Below are 25,958 nucleotides of genomic sequence, written 5' to 3'. Positions count from 1 at the left end.
GTTAGCAAGTTTGGTAGGCTACTAATGACCATCAGTAGCATCAGAGCTTGGAGAAGCCTAATTACCGTGACTAAACGGTCACGTGGAATTTGACTGCCTTCATGACTCGTGACCACCGGTGTGGCGGTAATACGGCCACCGCAACAGCCCTACGTGTGCGCAACTATGGGGCAAAACAGACAGGGTTGGCTCAGATTGTTGACAGCATGGAAGCTATATTTTGTCTCCAATGTTTATTGAAAAAAATATATACATTTGCACAATGAGCACCTGTTGTCTCTCAAATACATCATTAAAATTGTTGGTTAGCTAGCTAGCAAATTGAAGCCATATTAGCATTGACATGAAATCAGTCAAAACACCTAAAAACAAGACATGGTATCAAGAACAAGATGAAACGAGCCACTTACAATTCCCCACATGGCAGTTTCTTGTCATTCTCTCTAGCAATCTGGCCATCCAGAATCATAACAACACGCTGACTTCTGCCACATGGAAGCGGGCACATCGTTTTCGTGACGTTTCAGCTAACCCATCTATACAGCAGCATCATGGATAGATCACTCTCCTGTCCTGCAGCTTAGATCCAATCAGATTCAATCAGATTCGGTGATGGGGAATACCCACATAAATACTGCAAAATGTTAAAGGAATTGAAGGAACCTCACACATTGCAGAATCATATGTAAGCAATGTTATGAAATCAATTCAAGGCATAGTCCTGGCAGACTAAATATGGCTATTGTTTATTTCAGTAGTATGAACATGATCAGATTATGTAATTGTTCTAGAGGTGTCACAGAGAGAGTTTGATAAGATACAGTCTGGTCAACAGAGAGAATGTGGTGAGCACACAAATGCTTGAAGAGAAAACACTTGTAAGTGTGTCTGTTGTTAGTGTACACAGACACATGGATTGCAGCACACAAAGAGACACCACAACTCAAACCACAGGAAATACTGTTTTGATGTTACCTCGATCAGCAGGCTAGGTGATGAAAAAATACTTTAGTAAAAAAGTCCCTTCGCAGGGTTTCATTTTGTTGTGAAATGAAGTCAGAGATACAAAGTTCTGAGAGCGGTTCAGGCAGGGGAATGACACTCGAAACATAAACAACAGAAATAACAAAAGTATTTTTAAAAATGTCAGTTGACACTCACCTCAACGCATTTGTAAAGACCACTTTTGGTAGATAGCTGTCTGGGTAACTGGAGAAAGGCAGTAAGCCACTCAACAACAAAGCATTTTTTAATCTCATCTTTCTAGTTTGCACTGATACCATACTTAAGCATTCATGTATGGTTAGCCTATCTCTATGTTTTCACAACCCCCTTAAGTATTGATATCCTCAGTTGGCCAATTTTAATATAACAGACAGATACACAATCAAGCCAAATCACATAGGTCAACAAACGACCACCATGAGGTGGGGAGATCCATACTTTCCTTGATATCACAGCTTTAAAAGACAGTATGCCTTTAGTTCTTTCAGAGATGACAAACGTGTATGAATAATAGTGTGATTCAGGGAGTATTGACAACAGGAGAGAAGTAATGTCTCAACTGGAGGGTCTGTGGTTACTCCAGGGGACTAAACCCAGGGATTATGACTGTATTGCATAATGCTGTCCTCCTTCCTGCAGGGCTCACAGTCAGGCCCAATGCTGTTCCACACAGACAGACATACAGACATACAGACGGACGGACGGACCAACAGAAACCTAAGACAATCTAGGCAATGCAAAGGGAGTGCACAGTGGTGATGATGGTGAATAACACCTCTGCAAAATGATCATATTTGACAGTCAAATATTACTGACAATAAATAAATGGGCCTAAAAATGAATAGAGAGAGAAACAGAGAGAGAGAGAGAGAGAGAGAGAGAGAGAGAGAGAGAGAGAGAGAGAGAGAGAGAGAGAGAGAGAGAGAGAGAGAGAGAGAGAGAGAGAGAGAGAGAGAGAAAGAGAGAGAGAGAGAGAGAGAGAGAGAGAGAGAGAGAGAGAGAGAGAGAGCGCAAAGCAAAGAAAGAGGAGAGGATATCTGCCGCCAGCCTCAAAGTGAAAGCATAAATAAAGTGTGGGACATCTTTTACCTTCTTCAATTATCTGGCTTTTGACATGCAAGCTGAGCACAGTATAATTAACATCTCTGGAGATAATGGGGTCGCTACTCACTGATCAATCTCACACATATATTATCTGCCTTTTACCAATCTATGCTCCCTCCGTTTTCCTAAGGAGGGGAAAACTCCACTACGGCGTTTGCCTTTTAATAATGCTCTGAGAATATGCTTTATGACAGTTTCAATTGGGCCCATCTTCCAAAACATAAATTAGGGCTGAGATCCAACAGACATCCAATGTAAATACAAGAGCTGAGGCAACACTATCCAGTTTGGTTTTTGCATGCAAGATCCAATAGCATCATCGTAATCAATTACTTAATATACATATCACTAAACTGAAATTGTATTCAACATTATTGCCTATAGCCCATAGCATTACATCACTGGCCTGGTAATCTTGGCACTGAGGTAAGGATATTTGAGAGGTCATCTTCTCAGCCCTATCCCTCTGGGATCACTTGTAAAAGCTGCTAGCCACACCCTCTGGCCAAGATAACACCTGGTTCTCCACTAAAGTCAACACCACACCCCTTCATAATGTTGGACATGTTCTGACCAAGCTCATTTCTTAACATAGCATGAGAATGGACATAGTATTGGGAGGGAGTGAAACCATCCAAATCGAAGAATACCATTTGGGTCAATACTTTGAACAACTATTTAAGACTTACTGAGAAGAGTGAATTATTATGTGACATAAAAAAAATGCAGTGCTTGTTGGGCACATGAATAGACATTGGGCAGGATCACAGGCAGGATGGCAGAATCACAGTAATTTTTACAGCTCTGGAGATGGAGATCTCCCCTGTAGGAACTCACTGACACACTGCACCCAGAGAGAGGAGAGAAGAGGGGGACAGAGTTCACTGGAGCACCCTGCATATTGTCTGCTCCTCCAGGGGGGCTAAATGAAGCTCTACAGATTCTTCTTTTAAGGGTCAGCTGCTGCTGCAAATACAATACAGCTGATCATCGTTGGACACAGACAATAATATAACCTGGATATTTTTCTGGATAATCAAGTAGGCATTGATTTCTTTGTGTCTTTGTACCATTACAGCCTGGAGTATTATTTTTTTATTTTTTTATTATTTTTTTTATTTTAAATTTTATCCCCTTTTCTCCCCAATTTTCGTGGTATCCAATCGCTAGTATTTACTATCTTGTCTCATCGCTACAACTCCCGTACGGGCTCGGGAGAGACGAAGGTCGAAAGCCATGCGTCCTCCGAAGCACAACCCAACCAAGCCGCACTGCTTCTTAACACAGCGCGCCTCCAACCCGGAAGCCAGCCGCACCAATGTGCCGGAGGAAACACCGTGCACCTGGCCCCCTCGATTAGCGTGCACTGCGCCCGGCCCGCCACAGGAGTCGCTGGAGCGCGATGAGACAAGGATATCCCTACCGGCCAAACCCTCCCTAACCCGGACGACGCTATGCCAATTGTGCGTCGCCCCACGGACCTCCCGGTCGTGGCCGGCTGCGACAGAGCCTGGGCGCGAACCCAGAGACTCTGGTGGCGCAGCTAGCACTGCGATGCAGTGCCCAAGACCACTGCGCCACTCGGGAGGCCAGCCTGGAGTATTCTGATGAAGCATCCAAATGAAGCAGAAGAAAGCATAAGAAAACAAAGATAGTCTTTGTTTATTAGATATATGATGAAGTAAGAACACCAGTATATAGGCACCTTGTTACAACTACATTGGTGTAAGCCCACATTCTGTTTTGCATGAAAACCAGAGTTCCAAGTATTCATTTGATGAGAAATAATGAGATGTGAGCTACTGCTTAACTCCCACACTGTAACACCTTGCCCAAACTGGCTGGCGCTATCGTGCATAAATTTAATTTGCCCCCTCCACACCAAACGCGATCACGACACGCAGGTTAAAATATCAAAACAAACTCTGAACCAATTACATTCATTTGGGGACAGGTCGAAAAGCATTAAACATGTATGGTAATTTAGCTAGTTAGCTTGCACTTGCTAGCTTACGTTAATTTGTCCTATTTAGCTAGCTTGCTGTTGCTAGCTAATTTGTCCTGGGATATAAACATCGAGTTGTTATTTTACCTGAAATGCACAAGGATCTCTACTCTGACAATTAATCCACACATAAAACGGCCAACCGAATCGTTCCTAGTCATCTCTCCTCCTTCCAGGCTTTTTCATCATTTAAATTATATGGTGATCGCATCAAAACTATCACTGTATTTCCACGACTACCGGCAAAACAGTTCGTCTTTCTATCACCCACGTGGGGATTAACAATGAGGAGATGGCACGTGGGTACCTGCTTCTATAAACCAATGAGGAGATGGCACGTGGGTACCTGCTTCTATAAACCAATGAGGAGATGGGAGAGGCAGGACTTGCAGCGCGATCTGCGTCAGAAATAGGAATGAGTTCTATTTTAGCCCTTGGCGTCGCAGGTGCTCGTTGGCGCGCGCAATAATTGAATAACATGGATTTCTAAATTTATTTTGTGACGCTCGCGCACACGACGTGTCCGGTCTGGTCAGCATGTAAGTGTTAAGCACAGCAGTCTGCCTCCTAAGTTCTACATTATCTCATGAAGCATAAGGCGGTCAGTATAATATCGCACTACTTAGACAAGTGATCCATGAACAAAACAGAGATACAATATCTCTTTGTATTTGTAAGCCTCATTAAAGCCATTGACCATATATACTATCAGGAATGATGCTAATGTTCAAGAGCTCCCTCACTCATTCTAGTTCAATATCACTGTTTTAAGCTGTTTTGAAGATAAAGCCTGCCTCCCTTTCTCAATGACAAGTGTTCCTTTTATTTACCAATATCAATGAGAAGCATTGACAATGACTTCAAAATATCACTGACAATGAAATCGTACAATAAAAATGAGCAATACTGCAATTTCAAAGAGACTCAATTGACTGCAAAATGCTAAGGAGGTTTAGTGAGCTACTTAGGTGTATTAACACAATGCTGCCTGGAGACTGGATGGTTTATCACTTTGCACACTCTCAACAGATGTGCATTTTATTTAAGTGGCAGGTTCTCCTGAGTTTGCCCTGGTGTCCTGCCGTAATAAAAACTGCCTTTGAAACGTGGTGTGTGTGGACTAGTACTAACATGAAACGTGGTGGGTGGGGACTAGTACCAACATGAAACTTGGTGCGTGTGGACTAGTACCAACATGAAACGTGGTGGGTGTGGACTAATACCAACATAAAACATGATGTGTGTGGACTAATACCAACATGAAACGTGGCATGTGAGGACTAGGGTCAACATGAAATGTGGTGGGTGTGGACTAATCCCAACATGAAACGTGGTGTGTGAGGACTAGTACCAACATGAAACGTGGTGTGTGAGGACTAGTACCAACATGAAACGTGGTGTGTGAGGACTAATACCAACATGAAACGTGGTGTGTGAGGACTAGTACCAACATGAAATGTGGTGTGTGAGGACTAGTACCAACATGAAACGTGTGTGTGGACTAGTACCAACATGAAACGTGGTGTGTGAGGACTAGTACCAACATGAAACATGGTGGGTGTGGACAACAGGACTAAGGCAGGAGAAAGTCAATGTGTGTGAAAATTCTGTTGCTCCATTAGAGGAAATGTATTCAAGATTGGCAGGTCCACCAGATATGTAATTGAATCAATTAAGTGTAACAGTAGACACATGCACAAACACACACCTTTTACTTTCAGTAAAGGGGCTACTGTATTGTAGGGTGACGACACTGATAATTACACAGTAACTACGCCATACAGTACAATGTAATTACAGAGATTTACACCTCTGACACCCCTTCCCTCCCATTTTACAAGCCAAGCCAAGAGGAATTCCTGGCAGGGTGTACATACACTCTCAGACACACACTCTCATACACACACACAAACATTATCTCTCTCTGTTTCTCGGCACACACTCTTAAAGTTTCCCACTCCCTTTCCCAGTGACCTGTGCTGACCTTGGTCCTACCTCCCGAGGCCGGGCAGGAAGTCGTGCTGAGTGAGTGCTGCTGGGTCTGTCCCAGCTTCTAGCCTCCCAGCCTCCAGGCCCAGCCTCCCAGCCTCTTACACAATGCAGTCTGCCTGGAACAGGGGTCTCCCAGCACCCGCCTCACACTCGTTTGTGAGATGATCAAACCTGTGGAATTGTGGGAGGGGCAGGGAGGCACATCCTGCGTGAAACCGCATCCTGAACAAGCATCACCGTGTCTCACTGTAAATAAATACTCTCTCCTCACACGGCTTCCGTCAACTGTCATTGCCTCGGCTCCAATCACCTTCAAGTCCAAACAGGAAAGTGCAGAGAGGCGAGGGAGATGGCAGATACGAGTTTTAATTTGCTTCTCGCTGCAGTTTCACCTTGGCGGCGGTGCTTCCTATTCTCCTGCTCCGCCAGCTGCCCGGGGTCTGTCCCGGACCCCTAGCCCTTCCTGTCATCCTTCATTATCGCATCATCCATGGGGAGGTGGCGGCCATAAAGCCGGCAAGTCACCATTAGGTGCAACTCGGACCATTTGTGAAGCACCCGGCACAGACACTTGAGACCAAACACACGGCTCCTGTAGTAGCCTAGAGAGCCTGTAGTGTACAGCAGCACAGGGCCAGCTGACTGCCTTACTACCTGCTAATCCCCTAAGCATTATCAGATCTACAGCTGAACAACAGAGTATGACAGAGGCAACAACGGAGACATGACAACAAGCTCATCGTTGACAAATTGCTTTAAGTTGAACTGCAGACAGGCTAAATGCACGATTATCTTACAAACTGAATGGGGTGTTATAAGGCAGCTCATACTTCATGATGATGAACTCAACACATTACATAACAGTGGGGTACACAAGAGAATATAAAACATCTACTTGAAAATGATCATGTTTATCTACAGTGCCTTCAGAAAGTATTCACACCCCTTGAATTTTTCAACATTTTGTTGTGTTACAGCCTGAATTTCAAATATAACACATTTAGATTTTTTGTCACTGGCCTACACACAATACCCCATAATGTCAAAGTGGAATTTTGTTTTTTCGAAATGTTAACAAATTAATAAAAAATGAAAAGCTGAAATGTCTTGAGTAAAAAGTATTCAACCCCTTTGTTATGGAAAGCCTAAATAAGTTCAGGAGTACACATTTGCTTAAAAAGTCACATAATACGTTGCATGGACTCTGTGTACAATAACAGGGTTTAACATGATTTTTGAATGACTACATCATCTCTGTACCCCACACATACAATTATCTGTAAGGTCCCTCAGTCGAGCAGTGAATGTCTACCACAAAGACCAGGGATGTTTTCCAATACCTCGCAAAAAAGGGCAGCTATTGGTAGATTAATAAAATTTTTAAAAAAGCAGACATTTAATATCCCTTTGAGCATGGCGAAGTTATTAATTACACTTTGGATGGTGTATCAATACACCCAGTCACTACAAAGATACAGGCCTCCTTCCAACTCAATTGCCGGAGAGGAAGGAAACCACTCAGGGATTTCACCACGAGGCCAATGGGGACTTTAAAACAGTTACAGAGTTCAATGGCTGTGATAGGAGAAAACTGAGGATGGATCAACAACATTGTAGATACTCCACAATACTAACCTAATTGATAGAGTGAAAAGAAGGAAGCCTGTGCAGAATACAAATATGATATATATATATTATAAATATTATATAAATATATGCCAATATTGTTTGCAACAAAGCAATAGAGTAATACTGCAAAAAATGTGGCAAAGCAATTCACTTTTTTGCCCAGAATACAAAATGTTATGTTTGGGGCAAATCCAATACAACACATTACTGAGTACCACTCTTCATATTTTCAAGCATAGTTGTGGCTGCATCATGTTATGGGTATGCTTGTATTCATTAAGGACTGGGGAGTTTTCAGGTTAAAAAATAAACTTAATGGAGCTAAGCACAGGCAAAATCCTAGAGGAAAACCTGGTTCAGTATGCTTTCCATAGACACTGGGAGATGAATTTACCTTTCAGCAGGACAATAACATAAAACACAAGGCAAAATATACACTGGAGTTGCTTACGAAGAAGACAGTGAATGTTCCTGAGTGGGTGAGTTACAGTTTTGACTTAAAGAATTTTGAAAATAATAATGGCCAAATGTTGCACAATCCAGGTGTGGAAAGCTCTTAGAGACTTACCCAGAAAAACTCACAGCTGTAATCTCTGCCAAAGGTGCTTCTACAAAGTATTGACTCAGGGGTGTGAATACTTATGTAAACAAGATATTTCTGTATTTCATTTTCAATACATTTGCTAAAAACATGTTTTCACTTTGTCATTATGGGGTATTGTGTGTAGACTGGTGAGAGAAAAGCATATATTAAATCAAATTTGAATTCAGGCTGCATGTGTAATAAGTCAAGGGGTATGAATACTTGACTTGAAAAAGCTCCATTTGGTTCTATTGTGTTACCAGACTCTGAAACAAACACATCAACACAATGGCTGTCCTAATCCAGCTCTTGCTTAAGGGGTGAGAGCTTCCAAACCTTCCGTCCCTCAAGCACTCCCTACATTATTTTATTATACTTGAATGAGTCAAGCTGAAAATTGCATGCAGCATTGCCCACCAGGCTTGAAAAATCATTCAGTTACTGATCTTGCATGAGTGGCTATAAAACTGCCCTGTGTGTGTATGTGTGTGTGTGTGCAAAATTATGGATAGCTGAAAGTGTCTTACAATGACCCATTTTCTGGTGACGCCTGAAAATTTTTGACAACTATTTTAAATCTTTATGGTTATGCACTATTTTGATTGCCAGAAAACAGTGGAATACAAAATATGCCATGCAGTTACCTCTATACAAAATCTGAAGTAGTTTTGCCCAATTTGACTTTTCAACTGTGGTCTGTTGAGGTCACTCCTCAACATAGAGAGAAGACAGGACAGCAGCAGAGAGACAACAGGAGAGGTACATTATTATTTTTACACAAATCCGTGGTAAAGCCAGGCACATGAAACAAACCACTCCATAGGTATGATGCTATGCAGGACCACAAAATACTGAGTGAGTGATCTAAATTCAGTGTTTAGCTCCATCTGGATCCATGGCCTAGTATTTTGACATCTTATCAGGAATCGTTTGAGCGGTGATTAAGCTAGGTTACTGATCTGATGAGGCCCGCCTGCTCTCTACAGTGGCAGTAGCGTTTAGTGGGCCGTATGTTGAGCTGCTGTTAAATGTGTGTTAAGTTCTGCCATCCCAGTCAGGTGGCTACAGGCTTCACCACACAGCGTTCAGTCCACGCCTGTGGAGCAGACACATGACTATAATGGTAACGTCTCACTGAGCACGCCTTGGCCTGCCCAAGGGCGTTGTTTGGGAGAGTGTATGCGTACAGTATGTCCATATGTTTGTGTATGTGTGTGTGAGAGGGAGCCCTATATCCTGAGGATTCATAGTTGTTGTTCATTTCCTGTTCAGTGACAAAATGAGCACATAAAGGCTAAACGGCACTCTTCCCTGGCCTTTAACCACATCAAAGCAGTTTTCCACTAACCACAGATAATTATACAATTAAAACAATTTTCTGTGTCTATCTGTCAAACTGATCTAATTTGCCATTAGAATGACACTGGAGCAATGAGGCCTCGCTCTCTCTTTCCCTGAGCGAAACCCGTCTCCTCTCTATCACATGACAAGGGAGAAACATCTGCAACAGAGGAAAACACTAACTGAGCTGGGAGGAATAGGAGGTCTACTTGTTAAGCAGGATGTTAGTGAATAAAGCAGGACCCGGTGGCATTCAGTGTGACCCATAGTTTTCATAGGGCCACAAGGAAATGGAGAGGTTCAGTTGACTGTTGGTTTAAATTAACATTCAGTTGCTGAGAGAAAAGGACCTGAGTGACATTAGTATTTTCTAAGACAATACTCCTTTATGCATGTCGTACTTGACATAAATGATTCATTATGACAAAGAAAAGCAGAGCTAAACAAATAAGTCATAAATTAAAGGTCAATACCGACTGGCATTGTGGGATAAATCAAAATTCATACATGATTGTGATCATTTCACAAGACAGCAACTGTTGACTATGCATTTGAAAGCAAAACTACAGAGAAAGGAAATAGAGGATAAATGTATTATATCCATTATTTCTCTAAATATGTGTTCCTTATATATTGCCCTTACATATGGGCAACATATTAAAGGAAAAGTGACTGTTGCGATCCAGTGACTGTGTGCGAGTGTGGAAACTGCAGTCTGTATCAGGGCCAGAAGTGTGACCTCCCTCTGGGCCAGCAGATTGAGCCGTGCCCTCCAGCCTGTAGCCGGAGAGGGTGTGAGGGACAGTGGGTGGGAGGAGGCTCAGAAGACCTTGACCTGGAAATCCTACCTCTCTCCCAGTCTACCCACTGAGGACAAGGAACTCAGATAGGAACTCCTTTTCAAGAAGTTAAAGGAAAATGTGTGTCTGCCCAGCCCGGTATGCCTGTGTCTAACCGGTCTCAACCACAATGGAAATCCTTTTATGTTTATGGGTGATCTTAATGAGGATACATACCCATTAGGTTTCAGACCTGCAATAGAGGAGCTCTGTGGTATTAGCCATGAACAAGTGCACCATCAGCACACAGAGAGAACAGTGTTTTATGGCAATAGATCACTGACTCAAGCCATTGGCCACAGAGACCACAAATGAGGCGTTAAGTGTAGCGGCACAGCAGCGGAGAAGGGTAGATAGATGGAGAGATGTGCCCTTCTTCTCCTCTCATCCATGCATGTGTCCGCTCTCCCTCTTTCTACTCCTCCCTAAACCAGTCTCCCTCCCTCCCTCTATACTCCATTTCACCTCCCTCTATACTCCATTTCACATTTACATCAAAACATGTTGAAGAGGCCCACAATGCACTGCCACTAAATAACAACTGTCACCTAGAGTATAATTCATTAAACCAATGTTAATGTTGTCTTCCTCCAATGTCATTTGTATAATTGAAATTTAATTCTCCAACAATATTTGGGGAGAATTTTAATTGACGTTTGCTGTCATGAATTGTTGGGCAGAGACCAAGGCCAGAGAAGTTAAAAAACGCATCCTGACATAGAGATTGAGAAAGAGAGGCGTAGTGGCAAGGCGAGGAGAGGGGCCTGCTGGGACGGTTTCATCATCACCGCCACCCCCCCTGCTGATGGGATGAGGCGAGGGAGGGAGGGGGGGGGGGGGGGGCAATAGACTCTTCTTCACAGTCTGAGATTTAATTGCACACAGATTCCATTACCTCTGCACAAATGTCACGTTCACTTCTGATCAGGGGCAAGGCAGGCGCTGGCAGCCAGCCAGACTACAGTGCAGAAATTATTCAGCCAATCAGAGCACCCGCTGCAGACAGGGGAGAGGGACAGGGAGAGAATGCCAAAGATATTAAAAACAAAGGATTGTCATAAACAAAGCTGCCGAAGCTGCTATGACCGGTGTACTATGCATCATTTAGGGAGTAAAGTGTGTATCTTTTGTTTTGATTGCTACTTTTCATTGATTTGGTCAATATGACATAAGGTGATCATTTAGAATGATACAGTAAAAAAAATTAAAGGCTGCCATCTATATGGTGATATTCTGTAGATGTTTGTGAAATACATGTTCTGTATTTTCAAATGTAATGTTAGAAATCTAACCCTAAAACTTCTTCAAAACACAATTGGTAATAACAATAACAACAACATGTTTAGCATAATGTCTAATTAAAGTCACTATTCAAGATTTACATTTACATTAAAACTCCATACATACAGTTGAAGTCGGAAGTTTACATACATTTAGGTTGGAGTCATTATAACTCGTTATTCAACCACTCCACAAAATTCTTGTTAAAAAACTATAGTTTTGGCAAGTCGGTTAGGACATCTACTGTGTGCATGACACAAGTCATTTTTCCAACAATTGTATACAGACAGATTATTTTACTTATAATTCACAGTATCACAATTCCAGTGGGTCAGAAGTTTAAATACACTAACTTGACTGTGCCTTTAAACAGCTTGGAAAATTCCAGAAAATGATGTCATGGCTTTAGAAGCTTCTGATAGGCTACTTGATATCATTTGAGTCAATGGAGGTGTACCTGTGGATGTATTTCAAGGCCTACCTTCAAACTCAGTGCCTCTTTGCTTGACAACATGGGAAAATCAAAAGAAATCAGCCAAGACCTCAGAAAAAAAATTGTAGACTTCCACAAGTCTGGTTCATCCTTGGGAGCAATTTCCAAACGCCTGAAGGTACCACGTTCATCTGTACAAACAATAGTACGCAAGTATAAACACCATGGGACCACGTAGCCGTCATACTGCTCAGGAAGGAGATGCGTTCTGTCTCCTAGAGATGAACGTACTTTGGTGCAAAAAAAGCAAATCAATCCCAGAACAACAGCAAAGGACCTTGTGAAGATGCTGGAGGACACAGGTACAAAATAATCTATATCCACAGTAAAACGAGTCCTATATCAACATAACCTGAAAGGCTGCTCAGCAAGGAAGAAGTCACTGCTCCAAAACCACCATAAAAAAAGCCAGACTACGGTTTGCATCTGCACATGGGGACAAAGATCGTACTTTTTGGAGAAATGTCCTCTGGTCTGATGAAACAAAAATAGAACTGTTAGGCCATAATGACCATTGTTATTTTGGAAGGACATTAGAATGGGGAAGGCTTACAAGCCGAAGAACACCATCCCAACCGTGAAGCACAGGGGTGGCAGCATCATGTTGTGGGGGTGCTTTGCTGCAGGAGGGACTGGTGCATTTCACAAAATAGATGGCATCGTGAGGCAGGAAAATGATGTGGATATATTGAAGCAAAATCTCAAGATATCAGTCAGGAAGTTAAAGCTTGGTCGCAAATGGGTCTTCCAAATGGACAATGACCCCAAGCATACTTCCAAAGTTGTGGCAAAATGGCTTAAGGACAACAAATTCAATGTATTGGAGTGGCAATCACAAAGCCCTGACCTCAATCCTATAGAAAATATGTGGGCAGAAATGAAAACGTGTGTGCGAGCAAGGAGGCCTACAAACCTGACTCAGTTACACCAGCTCTGTCAGGAGGAATGGGACACATTTCACCCAACTTATTGTGGGAAGCTTGTGGAAAGCTACCCAAAACATTTGAGCCAAGTTAAACAATTTAAAGGCAATGCTACCAAATACTAATTGAGTGTATGTAAACTTCTGACCCAATGAGAATGTGATGAAAGAAAAGCTGAAATAAATCATTCTCTCTACTATTATTCTGACATTTCACATTCTTAAAGTAAAGTGGTGATCCTAACTGACATAAAACAGGGAATTTCTACTAGGATTAAATGTCAGGAATTGTGAAAAACTGAGTTTAAATGTATTTGGCTAAGGTGTATGTAAATTTCCCACTTCAACTGTAAGTAGTAATATTTTCCGCAATGCATCAAAGTATTCATTTAAAACCTGCTAATTTGAATAAAATAGGAACATCATATTTTCAACAAAGTTCTTGATAAATTTAGCTGACACATTATTTGTAAGACATTCCGATTAGTTGTCTCATTATTCAAAGTCATAATGCAATTTGGTCAAATAAAATAGTTTTCAATTATTAGCCTGAACAATTAACAATTCATGAAAATACTTTTGAGTATGTGTTGGTATCTAGTTTAACCTAATTATAATAAGATGCAAATTAGCCTAACAAGTTAAATCGCACTATGCTGCAGCCTTCTAGTTCACAGAGAGGCAGAGAACATTTGAAATAAAACTGTCATCGAAAGTAGATAAGAGTAAGGATGTGCACATACCGTGTTCACTTGTGTAGGAAAGACTGGCGTTCCATTCTTCCAATGAAAATTCAGCTCAGGGTCTTCAGGGGCGGGACCATCGGGAGTTCACAGATGACACTGTATTTAGGTATGAGAAGGACAAAAGAGAGGGTTGTCACTAGTTACCAAAGTCATAATCATGGCTAAACCATGCATATTTCTATAATGTATCTTCTTAAAATTTGATTTTAAATCTTAACCTTAACCCTAACCACAATGCTAAACTTATGCCTCACACTAACCTTAAATTAAAGACCAAAAAGCCCATTTTTGGTTTCATAAATCTTTACGGTAAAGCCCATTTTGACTTTGTGGCTGTGGTAACTAGTGACAACCAGAAGAGAGGGTCAGGGGAGACATAGATAAGACTATTACAAACAGGAAGTGAAAAGGTAAGGAAAGTACCTACAGTTCACTGGTCATGTCTAGATGGTATACAGCTTTTGTCAAATTGATCTAACCTTCTACATGAATTATCCTAACCTGCTGCATTAGTTTTCCTGAACCTGCTACGAAAAGTAAATTCTGACAAAAGCTGTATCCCTTCTAGACAAAACCCAGTTCACTTAACCCACATCAACAAGAGTGGCATTATCAGAGGGAAAATTAAACGTGATCAGCTACAACCACACATATTTTACATACGTTATGACGCACTGATTCCAGTTGTCATCTCCTGACCTAAATACATAGTCATCTCACTGTTTTCATCTTTTCAAAGACAGATTAGTATGACTGATATTTAACACTATCTCACAATTGCATAATGCGGTGATGATGCTGCTGATGTAAATGTCAGCGTTAACAAAATAACAATGTGTACAACCACAGAAATCTGATTCCCCCGGAACGCTGTATGTTCTCAGTGACATATTGACCTATAAACCTGCACCATTGTGTGTGAGCTCTGTCTGAAAAGAATCTGGATTTTGCAAGGCCATTTTCTGAACACCATTCTGAAAACCATTCTGAAAATTGTGAACTTGGGTCATCGACAGACCTAAAATCAATACCAGATAATATTGGCCTCTTTACATGCTGTACTTGTTGAACTATTAATTCATAAGACAACAACATGTCTGTCTGTCTGTCTCTGTGTGTGTGTGCAACTATCTCTCACAGTTTCACGTCAGAATTCAACGTTCATCCATGTTTCTCAAACTTGAATTTTTTAAATGTTTAATGTTAAGTTAAGGCATTAACTCCAAAATCTTAAAGTTAGGCATTAACTCAGAATGGTTAAGGTTTGGGATAGGCTTAAAACAAAAATCTCAAACACAACTTTCTATCGCTGGATTCAACCTTGCAACCTATCCACCATCCCCGTCCACAACACCCTAAGCAAAACCGAAACCTACATGAAGGTAAGAGAGCTCACTGTTGCCCCTAGTGGCCGGTTTCTATGTAATCTCCAGACATCATCAGAAATGGATGAACGTTGAATACTGACTTGTATTACGGGTGACCTGGATATGCGTTCGAGCGTGTGTCGGTCTATCTATATCTTTAAACCTATCTGTTTATGGCATGAGTGTATAATGCATATTTTTTTCCCCATCGGCAGAACAGAAGAAGGAGATCCAGAACCATTAATTGAGCTTGTCTATGAGAGACAGTGCCAAAAGACCAAATATATAACTCTGTCTCTCTCTCTGTACAGCACTAGTGTGTAGAGGCCCCAAACCATACACAACAAACCACAGGCCCGCCTCATAATTCATGAGTGTGGAATTTGGCTAACCCCATTAACGTGGCGTTGTTTCCACAGCCAGATCACATTCCTCTGCCCGCCATCAGCCTCTGAACGGCCCCTGATAAGACCCTTCTGATTACCCGTCTGCATGCCTGTCATTACAGGGCGGCAGGTAGATTAGTGGTTAATAGTGTTGAGCCAGTAACCAAAAGGATGCTAGTTTGAATCCCTGAGCAGACTCAGTGAACAATCTGTCGATGTGCCCTTGAGCGAGGCACTTAACCCTAAATTGCTCTGAATAAGAGTGTCTGCTGAATTGTAAATGACTCCCAAAAATATGTTTATCCCAATAGACCGCTTCACCACTCTGAATTTATGGCTGCACCATGGTGGCTCCAACTTGCTCAAAAAGGAAAGACTTGGGAAAAGAGTACCACCATGCAGAATTTACAATGGTAATAATTGATGAGATCATTCGAAAGAGATTGGATTCATGCATGGTCTCGTATAAGGGATCTGAAGAAAGATTAAAAATACTTCAATTTTGAAATGAGGTACCCTACTTTTATTTCACTTCGCAAATGAGCACTTAAAAAGTGATGGTTTAGTTTAAAGACGTGCTGCTGCTTCCATCCATAAAATGAAACAAACAACCAAGCACTGTAAGATACAGTACAATATCTTCAGTCATTTTCACTGCAGCAACATCAAATAGACAGATACAACAGCTAAGTTATTCTTCACTTGTGGACTTCCACACAGCAGCTGCTCAACACACAACCTTCAGCTTTAGAAACATCTGGTTTTAATCTCTCCTTTTGACCCAAATTACAGTCCTTGTCAGTTTCAAAAGGAACTCGTAACCAGACACTTTAAAATATACTGAACAAAAATATAAATGCAACATGCAACAATATCAAAGATTTTACTGAGTTTACATGTCTTTTGAGGAAATCAGTCAACTGAAATAAATTCATTAGGCCATAATCTATGGATTTCACATGACTGGAAATACAAATATGCATCTGTTGGAACCTGAGAAACAAGGGGCCTCACAATGGGCCTCAGGATCTCATCATGGTATTTTTATGCATTCAAATTGCTATCGATAAAATGCAATTCAGTTTGTTGTCTGTAGCTTATCCCCTGCCCATACCATAACCCCACCACCACCATGGGGCACTCTGTTCACAACGTTGACATCAGCAAACCGCTCACCCACACAACACCATACACATGGTCTGTGGTTGTGAGGCTGGTTGGATGTACTGCCAAATTTTACTAAAACAACGTTGGGAGGTGGTTTATGGTAGAGAAATGAACATTCAATTCTCTGGCAATAGCTCTGGTGGACATTCCTGCAGTCAGCATGCAAATTGTACACTCACTCAAAACTTGAGACATGTGGCATTTAGAGTGGCCTTTTGTTGTCCCCAGCACAAGGTGCACCTGTGTAATGATCATGTTGTTTAATCAGCTTCTTGATATGCCACACCTGTCAGGTGGATGGATTATCTTGGCCAAAGGAGAAATGCTCACTAACAGGGATGTAAACAAATTTGTGCACAAAATTTGAGATATAACAGCTTTTTGTGCATATTTTATTTCAGCTCAAGAAACATGGGACCAACACTTTATATGTTGCGTTCATATTTTTGTTCAGTGTAGTTTGTTAATTATTTGTGTGTCATGTTTCCAACCGATCTGACAACAAACTTTTGGCAAAGGTTTTTGTTCTACCCAGGTTCATGAAACATCAGACTGTATGGGGACAAGGACAACCTACTTCACCTACTCTACCTCATCAATATCTAATACACAGAGGACACCACAGTCAACGCGATGTCAAATCACACACAAATAAGAAACCCATTGGCAAAATAACGAAACATTATAGATGGGACCGAATATCATGTCTTCAATAGCGTTTGGTTGCCTCAGAATGCTGTCTCTGTCCAACACAGTCAACAGAGCCTGCAACTCTGAGAGTCATTAGGTAGCTAGCAGGGCTTCATATGACTGTAGAGACAGAACATTGTGGCTGGATCGGATCAATGGCTTGACCCATTAAGTCACAGCACTCCCAGTACCTCATCTAATAAGAGCCGGGCTTGGGGAGCACCCCTGGCTGACCCATGCTGCTGGGGACAATTATAAGAGAGTGGTCTATCAGCACCGACACCCACTTGCCCAGGCAGCGCAAAGGCAAGAAGGAGATCCACATGATTTAAACTCCTCCCTAAGACGTGCTGACAAGGTTAGAGGGTCGACGCCGACATTAACAGGTCAGTGTGTGGCCCACTTGGGAACAATTACTCCCAGTCACAACTAAGTGGACACTTGATTGAACACGACGGAGGCAGGGCACACTTCCCACAGATAACAATCCCCAGAGCCATTTAGGATAAAAAGCCCTTGTGATACAGCCTTTATGGGCAAAATTCATCTTCCATTTCCCTTTTAAAAGAATGTGAGCATGTGATAGAAAGCCATTCTCTGGAGGCGATGAGCCTCTGAGCATTAACATTTCTACCAATGCTAATAGCAGCTTATGACATACTGACAAACGCAGAGTTTTAGACTTTTACATTGGCTCAAGCCAAAAGGTATCAAGGCTCCAACCCAAATTATGGATGTTCAATTTGAAACCAATGCAATCCAAATATCTACGTTTTGATGTTTATTTTATTTAGCAGATGCTGTTACCCAGAGCGACTTACAGCTAGTGCATTCATCTTAAGATAGCTCGGCGGGAAACCATATATCTCAGTCATAGTAAGTACATTTTTCCTCAATAAATTAGCTATCAGTAACGTCAGTGCAAGTAGGGGAAAAAGTAAAGTGCGAGTGTTAGTTCACGAAAGCCAAGGTTGCTTGGGCTATTTTAAAGAATTTGGGTTATTTTGTTGAGGCATTAACAGACATGTTCATTAAATGTGTGTAGATCTGCCATTGTCTTTTTCCCCCTTTTTTATCTGACCTTTGACCTACTGACAGTTTGACCCTCCTCCCACCACAATGAGTAAAACTTTTCCCCTCCCGGTACAGCTGGTGTCTTATCCACTAACACTCCCCAGATCTAGGGAGATTAATGTCACAACTCAACAACAAATAGTTTATACATTTCATCATATTGAGTGGGTTTAACATCTTTTTATTTTTTTTACAAACAGATGTGTAGGCCAACATCTTGCAGATAAAGAACTGCTCGTGGTAACATACATCTCTGTGTAAAGCGGTCACTCTAGACTTTTCATGCACAAGCATGGCTTATCGATCTACAAACACATGTTCCCAATTTGCATAAGCTGTGTGTTGGTTGAGGTATTGTTTTTTGTACATTGTTTATTTATTTCTCTCTCTCGCTGAAAATCAGTTCCACATTGTCCTCCCTCTGCAGTGGGCTAAAGCAGCTGTTGGCTGTTAGTGGCTGCAGACGACACAATTCACCACTTCTCCAGGAGGAGAAATCGAGACAGAGTGCACCACAGCTGCAGCTGATGAGAGCCGGTATAAAAGTTTGGCAGACAGAGAGAGGAGATGGAGGATGAGAGAGATAGAGAAAGTGGGAGAGAGAGTGAGGATGAGAGAGAAAGAGCGAGAGAGAAAGTGAGAGAGAAAGAGAGAGCAGGAGAAAGCCCAGGCATTGTCTTCCACATGCATGTTCCAGAAATAGACTGGCTTTTTTCATAAGATGGTAGAAAAATCACTTTATCTGACTGAGAGCCCAGTGGACTATCCCATTACAGGCCCATCTTCATCACAGGCACTTCCCCTCTCCACGACGGAGGAGCAGGAGGCCGGGTGAGCAAGAAGTGGAGGATCCAGGAAGCCATGCTTTAGCACAGAGGAAACAATCTGAGGCGGAGGATGTCTCCCTTCTATCTCTCTCTCCAGCTCCGCTCATTAACTGGGCTCCTTTCCAATTCGTTTAGGACCCCTGAGATACAACCTTCCCCCAGAATTTACCGAAATGACACAACATTAGCAGATTTGCATATGCAAAACTGTGGAAGCAACAGGATCTCCTGCTCAATTGACCTATTGGTTGTTGTGGCAGCAGAGTTATTCCCGGGGACGATTTTGTAACCAAGTGTGCGTCATGTGAATACCATCTGGGTACCACTTACTTAAAGCTGGCAGAAGTCCCGTGGCAACCAGCCTGGCAATGAGGAGGAAGGGAATAAATTGCATCATTTACTTAACATCCATTTGCCGTTGTGCCCGTTAAAAACCCATGACTAAATAATTTGGTTATTTCGGCTGCCAGTTACCGCTGTCGGCCAAATTACGCTGTACATAGGACAAACAGTGCAACTGTCAAAGGGCTGATGAAGGAGGTATCATTGATACATGAAATCACATTTACAGAAAGTGTATTAAAAAACCTCAATCCATTTACTCCAATGAAATGTCCAAGTGTTATGTACAGCACACCACCCATAAACAGACAATAAACACATTGTAATTATAATGCCAACTCTTTAATTATGTGGGCCATTTGGGGATGTTCGAAATCACTAATTGTGATGTGAATGGATGGGGGGGGGCACATAAGGAGATCACATAAGGAGATCAAGCCTCAAGCCCAAAGAGAACCATATTCCCTATTCTCCTAGCGTGTTAGAAAGCAGACAATTCAATTGGCATTGTTCCAAAGAAGAAGAGTTCCAAACAACCTAAATCAGGAGGGACAAATTTCATGCAAATCATTTATATGAGCTAAACTAAACTGTAAGAAAGCCTAACACATCTACGTTTCCACATAATAAAGGATTCAGAGTGAAAATAATAACTGGACCCATTATTACCTAGCTAACAGGTCAAGGATACAAACATTTCCCCCTTTCTTAGAAAGTCATTATAAAGTCTTTCACAATGCTTAGTGTAATTGACTACTGAGACAGTATTCAATAAATAAGTTGTTACATCTAACATGTCCAAGCAAGAATGAATGCTTTGAAATATTTTGATACGCAACCTATTCCAGTAATTGTCAAGAATTTGGGGTTGACAATTAGGCTATTTTTGTTATATTTTATTGTCAAAATAGGGCTCCAGATTTTTGTTGTTGTTGAATAGAGATAGATTTGCGTTCATCTTTATGTGCACTAATTTTATATATAGGCCTAATTCAATTGGTGCTAATTCACCACTTGAGGAAGTTGAAACTCAAAACACATTAGCTAGATCGCTAACTCTAACACCTGCTGCTAGCCATGTATTAATCTAACAGTAAATTGAATGTCCTAACACAACTTAGCAATTAGGCCTAGTGCACTCGCGATGGCCGATGCACATTTCGCACGCTCCATATTTCAAAGCCATATCAGATATCTTGACTGTAAAACAGTGTACTTTGAGATCAATAATAATATCCACAGAAAGCCGAGACCCTCCTCTTTTTAATATGGACAACTAGTTGCTTCCAAGTTTTCCCCCGCAATTGCATTTTTAAACGTTATAAGATCACGAGGGGAGCACAAGGGGGGAGAGTGTGAGAGGCTTGCTCATTACAGAAGCCTGCCAATGTGAAACAGACACTTTTATTACAGCAATCATGACAATGCACTTTACTGTTTAACAAATTAATGGTTTTATCTGCCCAAAAAATAGGACTTTTTGATTGAGGTGACCAGGTAGAATGTGTAGCTTGCACGAGTGCGACCAAATAAAGGTTTTACTCACACAGCCAAGTCAAAGGGTCGCAAAATGCAACTAAATGGTTGCAGTCTGAAGCCCTGCAGGTGATCTAGAGTAATAATGTCAACTCCAGAGGACCAATGGAAGCTTCAACAAGATCCATCCCCAAGAGTTTTACAATGAAATATAGAGAACATATTTGCATCCATTGATTTACTTCTCCAAATTTTCACTCACTTACACTGCTAATTAGCCTGTGGAATATTACACTTGATTACTTAACAGATACCTTGCCTCACAGGCCACTAATATAATTGTAAACACATCCATAACAGGAGAGGAATAAAAATACTTTGTGCAATCCATTTTCTGTAGAATATCTACTGTACTGGAAGTTTATCAAAATGTGAAGTGCATATAACAATGGAGCATACGTACACCCAGTGATGCATCATGTCTTCAGTGGGTGAATCATCCAGCAACAACTACAGTCATGTCAGCCTGGTGACGACCTGTCTCTTTTGTTGAAGTGATGTTGAATGGTCGGTTAGCACTCTTGAGGTTTACCGCAATAACATCACAACACGTGACTTCAGTTCCAACAGAATGATCTCACATGGTGGAAAAGAAGAGTCAGCTCCAATGCGATTGGTATGATGGGAGGGTGTGGACCTATTTGGCAGACAGATATAAGCCCTGCCAATCAGAGATGGATACTAATTAACTGATAATGCCCTCAAAGCCGGTGTTTGGAGGATATATTGGCCCGTGACAATATATACTGCAAACACCGGCTTTGAGGGCATTATCACTTTTAAACAATGGGTTACCAACATATTCAAATAATGATTGACATATTTTTATGAATTTATTCTGTATCTATGGACACAACCCACTCAATCGTTTAAAATGTTCTATTGTCATACTGGCTGGCAACGTTCTTATCCCTTGCTTGCTAGCTAGCCAACTACGGCTAACTTACAGTCATGTCAAACAGTGCAGCCAGAACAACAACAAAGTAGCTGCATTTGCATTTTTTTAAGCTATTTTCTAGTGACATTTATTTGGATACATCCATAACAATGAGCTAATGATGCACAATTTCACCTGGCATAGAAAATGTGCTCTCTCGTCAGGAGCTAGCCAACAACACAGCAAACACAATCACTTCAAACTGAATCTGGAAAGACTGCAAACTAGCTGCACTTTGTTTTCATTTGACCTCTTTTCTATTGATATTTCTTTGTATAGTATATCCATAAAAATTATGCTGAATCATGATTTCGACTGGCTGAGAAAAGCTGCATGCCTGTCTGTCTCATCCCGACACGTTCATTACTGTGCGACAGCTGGATCGAATTTATACAAATCTCCGCTGTTGAAAACTAAATGTTAGTCTGAAAGCAATGTGAGATAATGTCTAGATGCTTTTTAAAGTGGAGATCAAGTTTATAAATTGCTTGGCTGGGCTGATGAGACAGTGGATTGCGCAGTCAGATGGAACAGAGTAAATAGGTATTTTAACGTCATACATTTAGCTGGTGGTAACTTGTGGAATAGACACCTGCTGGAATGCAGTTTCAACCAATCGGCATTTAGGATTAGACCCAACCATTGTGTAAACAAACATAAACAACAGCAATGTTTTGGCTACAGAAAGAGTGTAAAATCATACAGTAGCTAAACAGGTTCCAACAATCAATCTCACCAAGGGATCATATAAATGTGGTCGGCTCTTTGCTCAACTCCACTTTGAAGAATGACTGCAAACAAAAAGGTCAAATTCCCTGATCCCCCATTTTTAATTAACCTGTCCATGTGAGGTTCATCCACAACCTTATTGTGTTCCACTAGGTCTTTTATGTGAGATCGGCCGCTATAGAGGGAAAAGAGGAGAGGACAGGCGAGATAGAGTGAAATATTGTGAGGGATACTAATCTACCATCCATCTCATATTCTAATGTATCCATTATGCTCTAAAAAGAGGCTACTCGTCTATTCATTTTATGAGGCATTTACAAAAAAGATGACACTGCAAGAGGTTCACATTGTGATTAAAACTCTTTGAATTAGACCTTCAATTATCACTTACAATTGTGTATAAAGTACACAGAAATGCACTTCCGATGCCTAATCCGATTGGAAAATATTAAGTGAAAAGATTGATTTACTCATTTCTAACAATGGTGCTCGCCGTTAAATTGAGAAATTGATTAGTCAACATGTTGAAAGCGTGTATATCATGCTCTCATTCACAAATCACAACATGAAAATGGTTTAAGAATAATGTCCAATAACTCACAAGCTTATTTCTCCATCCACAACAAATACATTTTCAACTTTACTGTTAGGCCTGTTAGTAAACACAAAGGCAAAACTAGAAATTCTCCCAGTGAGTTTGATGCTCTGCTACTGGATAATAACTGTACTGGGTGTTAGGGCTGACCCCATTTAGTCGACTGGTCGATTGTTTGGTTAATAGGCTGTTGGTCGACCGAGATGTCTTTAGTCGAGCAGTAGCAAAAAATTATAATACTTTAATGGTGTACAAGACACCTGTTTGATTTGCGCCTGTCTGGGTGGACTAATCCATTGTGGAGGCCATGGAGATTGCTACTGAAATTGCATATGGTTCACAGGAGGTTGGTGGAATCAGTGGAATGGTATCAAATACATCAAACACATGGTTTCCAGGTGTTTGATACCATTCCATTTGCTCCGTTACGGCTATTATTATGAGCCGCTCCTCCCCTCAGCAGCCTCCACTGATATGGTTATATTACGTAAGAACAATGGTGCAACACTAATAAAAAATTAAACAATGGTGCAACACTAATAAAAAATTATATAATTTTATAACAAATGCACTTTTTCCTGTGTTGGATAGTGGTCGCAGTCTGCGGTTCTGAAACATCAGTGCGCTGTTGAATTAGCGTCTTTTCCTAGACCATGTTGCTATGAACCAGCATACTGTGCCTTGCAAAAGTATTCATCCCCCATGGCGTTTTTCCTATTTTGTTGCATTACAACCTGTAATTTGAATGGATTTTTATTTGGATTTCATGTAATGGACATACACAAAATAGTCCAAATTGATGAAGTGAAATGAAAAAAAGAACTTTTTCAAAATTAAAAATTAAATTAAAAAACAGAAAAGTGGTGTGTGAAAAGTATGTATTCACCCCCTTTGCTATGAAGCCCCTAAATAAGATCTGGTGCAACCAATTACCTTCAAAAGTCACATAAATTGTTAAATAAAGTCCACCTGTGTGCAATCTAAGTGTCACATGATCTGTCACATGATCTTAGTATATATACGCCTGTTCTGAAAGGCCCCAGAGTCTGCAACACCACTAAGCAAGGGGCACCACCAAGCAAGCGGCACCATGAAGACCAAGGAGCTCTTCAAACAGGTCAGGGACAAAGTTGTGGAGAAGTACAAATAAGGGTTGGGTTATAAAACAAATATCCGAAACTTTGAACATCCCACGGAGCACCATTAAATCCATTATTAAAAATGGAAAGAATATGGCACCACAACAAACCTGCCAAGAGAGGGACGCCCACCAAAACTCACAGACCAGGCAAGGAGGCATAAATCAGAGGCAACAAAGAGACTAAAGATAACCCTGAAGGAGCTGCAAAGCTCCACAGCGGAGATTGGAGTATCTGTCCATAGGACCACTTTAAGCCATACACTCCACAGAGCTGGGCTTTACGGAAGAGTGGCCAGAAAAAAAGCCATTGCTTAAAGAAAAAAATAAGCAAACACATTTGGTGTTCGCCAAAAGGCATGTGGTAGACTCCCCAAACATAGGAAAGAAGGTACTCTGGTCAGATGAGACTAAAATGGAGCTTTTTGCCCATCAAGGAAAACACTATGTCTGGCGCAAACCCAACACCTCTCATCCCCCCAAGATCACTATCCCCACAGTGAAGCATGGTGGTGGCAGCATCATGGTGTGGAGATGTTTTTCATCGGCAGGGACTGGGAAACTGGTCAGAATTGAAGGAATGATGGATGGAGCTAAATACAGGGAAATTCTTGAGGGAAACCTGTTTCAGTCTTCCAGAAATTTGAGGATGGAGGTTCACTTTCCAGCAGGACAATGACCCTAAGCATACTGCTAAAGCAACACTTGAGTGGTGGGGAAACATTTAAATGTCTTTGAATGGCCTAGTCAAAGCCCCGACCTCAATTCAATTGAGAATTTGTGGTATGACTCAAAGATTGCTGTACACCAGCGGAACCCATCCAACTTGAAGGAGCTGGAGCAGTTTTGCCTTGAAGAATGGGCAAAAATCCCAGTGGCTAGATGTGCCAAGCTTATAGAGATATACCCCAAGAGACATGCTGATGTAATTGTTGCAAAAGGTGGCTCTACAAAGTATTGACTTTGGGGGGTGAATAGTTATGCTGTCACGTTCCTGACCTGTTTTCTCTTGTTTTGTATGTGTTTTTTGGTCAGGACGTGAGTTTGGGTGGGCATTCTATGTTGTCTGTTTCTATGTTGGTTTAAGGGTTGCCTGGTATGGCTCTCAATTAGAGGCAGGTGTTTGGCGTTCCTCTAATTGAGAGTCATATTTAGGTAGGTTGTTTCACAGTGTTCGTTGTGGGTGGTTGTCTCCTGTGTCAGTGTTTGTCGCACCATACGGGACTGTTC

General features: G+C 41.4%; 1 protein-coding gene across 9 annotated transcripts in view; it reads right to left on the bottom strand.

The window, feature by feature from the left end:
• Positions 1-25,958, bottom strand: part of LOC139556251 (forkhead box protein P1-B-like) — a 247,220-nt gene that overhangs the window by 200,561 nt on the left and 20,701 nt on the right. For 6 of the 9 annotated variants that reach the window (XR_011671095.1, XM_071370018.1, XM_071370029.1 and 3 more), the window contains exons 2-3: positions 13,938-14,036; positions 11,394-11,494 (exon numbers count right to left, since the gene is read on the bottom strand). The gene's annotated coding sequence lies outside the window, so the exon portion shown is untranslated. Of the gene's footprint in view, positions 1-11,393; positions 11,495-13,937; positions 14,037-14,200; positions 14,273-25,958 lie in introns of those variants that run through there. The other 3 variants (XM_071369973.1, XM_071369993.1, XM_071369984.1) reach the window with 3 other exon arrangements.

Source organism: Salvelinus alpinus, chromosome 2, assembly GCF_045679555.1.
Source record: "Salvelinus alpinus chromosome 2, SLU_Salpinus.1, whole genome shotgun sequence".
Taxonomy (NCBI): Eukaryota; Metazoa; Chordata; class Actinopteri; order Salmoniformes; family Salmonidae; genus Salvelinus; species Salvelinus alpinus.
This window is presented reverse-complemented; position numbering and strand designations above follow the sequence as displayed.